The 2,026-nt window shown below is 49.9% G+C and overlaps 1 protein-coding gene across 1 annotated transcript in view; it reads right to left on the bottom strand.

Moving 5' to 3' along the window:
* Positions 1-548: 548 nt before the first annotated feature.
* Positions 549-2,026, bottom strand: part of LOC124686933 (probable helicase MAGATAMA 3) — a 10,282-nt gene continuing 8,804 nt past the window's right edge. The window contains exon 21 of the mRNA XM_047220807.1: positions 549-705. The gene's annotated coding sequence lies outside the window, so the exon portion shown is untranslated. The remainder of the gene's footprint in view (positions 706-2,026) is intronic.

Below are 2,026 nucleotides of genomic sequence, written 5' to 3'. Positions count from 1 at the left end.
CTCCAAAAAAACAAGAAGAAGACTACTCTCTAACCATTGTCAAACACTCCCTCCCCTACTCTATGCGCCTGTTTGATCATCTGAAACTCCCCCAGGATACGAGTAGCTAGGCGAGGAACCGTGTACTGTCTCTGCACATTGTGAAAGCAGAACGCATTCCTGTTCTTCCAAATGGCATGGCAGACGATACCCAGGCCATCAAACCACTTCTTGTCTCTGCTACTGAATCTCTTCCTCTCTAGCATCCACCAGTTCTGAATTGTGCTATCACTTGATGGTATTTCGAAATTCAGTCGCATGGCCTGGCGACAAAGGTGCCAGACCTCTCTCGAAAACACACACTGCACCAGAATGTGATCGGCTGTGTCCTCCTCCCGTAGGCACAAGAAGCAAGGGGAGGATTGAGCTTTCAAACCATGTCGTAGCCGTCGATCCGAGGTCCAAATCCTAAGTTGAACCGCCAGCCATACAAAGAGTTTACTCTTTGGTGTGCCCTTGCTTTGCCAGCAGCAAGTCTGCACTAACTTTTTTTTCAATAATCCATTGAGTTTGTCTAGATAATTCCTCTTATCTAAAACATGAAGTCAAACAAGCATGCGACAACCTCTTTCCTCCTAAAATTTAACCACTAGCACAATTTCTAACTGAATGTCCTAGAAAAAAGGGCCCCCAACCTGCATATCCACTTACAAAACTTTGCTCCTCCACTACAGGAATGGTGACAGATGCCGACGGCCAGAGTGTACGCCGACGGCTTTTTATCGGGGCCGTCGGCGTACGGCCTCGCCGGGGCAGCTCACGAACCCGACCGTCGGCGTACGAACACCGTCGGCGTAGAGGAGGCTACGCCGAGGGCAGCCGTCGGCGTCACCTTGGCCCTCGGCGTAGCACCGGCATCGCCTCTGGCCCAGCCCGCGCCGTCGACGCCCGCTCACGGCGTCACTCAGACGCCGACGGCCACCCTCGGCATAGGGCATGGACACCCTATGCCGACGGCCACCCTCGGCATATAGTATTTTTTTATTTTTTTTATTTTTTTCCCTCTCTCATATTACTTTATAATATGTTTCTATTATTTATTTACTAGTATGAATTATGTAGATGGCATATGTAGGTCCCATGCATGGGTGACGCTCTTCGCGGACGGGTCAACCGGAGCCACTAGGCCCAACATTTGCTATCGATGTACATATGGGTAGATCCGCGGGGTCCCCGCCCTACGGTTTCCCGAACCCTAACCCTAACTCTAACCCTAACTCTAACCCTAACTCTAACCCTAACCCTAACCCTAACTCTAGCCCTAACCCTAACCCTAGGGTTTCCACATACGACATTGCTAACTCTAACCCTAACCCTAACTCTAGCCCTAACCCTAACCCTAGGGTTTCCACATACATTGCTAACTCTAACCCTAACCTAACCCTAACTCTAACCCTAACCCTAGGGTTTCCACATACATTGCTAACCCTAACAGATCACTTGGTAAAACCCTAACCCTAGGGGTCCCGCCCTAGGGTTTCCCAAGAAACAGATCACCGGAGCGTCAGAATTGTTGGAAAACTTGCTTCTGCCCCTAACATACATGTACAAGTGTGATGTAAGGTTTGGCTAACCTTGGATGTACCCGGCGTTGACGATTTCCGCATAATGGGCTACCGGTTGGTAAAATTCGGGATCCGTATGTGGAAACCCCCGCCATGGCTCGAACGGAGCCTATTTTATGGTAAAGTATGCCCAACCTATCGTTTCCATGTACATATGTCCTAAACAAAGCAAACTAAATAAAAAAGTCCACTGGTAAACCCTCGCACGGAGAAAGCTATAGGGGTAGATGTGTGGGGTCCCCGCCCTAGGGTTTTCCAAGTTACAGACCACCGGAGCGTCGGAATCGCTGGAAAACTTGTGTGTGCCCACATGGCATGCACAAAAGTGATTTGAGATGGTTTTATATCCAAGGCTACCCCCCGAGTGTGTCCGGCTTCTCGGACGAGGGGTTCCTACACTTAGGCGGATTCGCATGTATAGG

Source organism: Lolium rigidum, chromosome 2 (assembly GCF_022539505.1).
Source record: "Lolium rigidum isolate FL_2022 chromosome 2, APGP_CSIRO_Lrig_0.1, whole genome shotgun sequence".
In the NCBI taxonomy this organism is placed as follows: domain Eukaryota; kingdom Viridiplantae; phylum Streptophyta; class Magnoliopsida; order Poales; family Poaceae; genus Lolium; species Lolium rigidum.
This window is presented reverse-complemented; position numbering and strand designations above follow the sequence as displayed.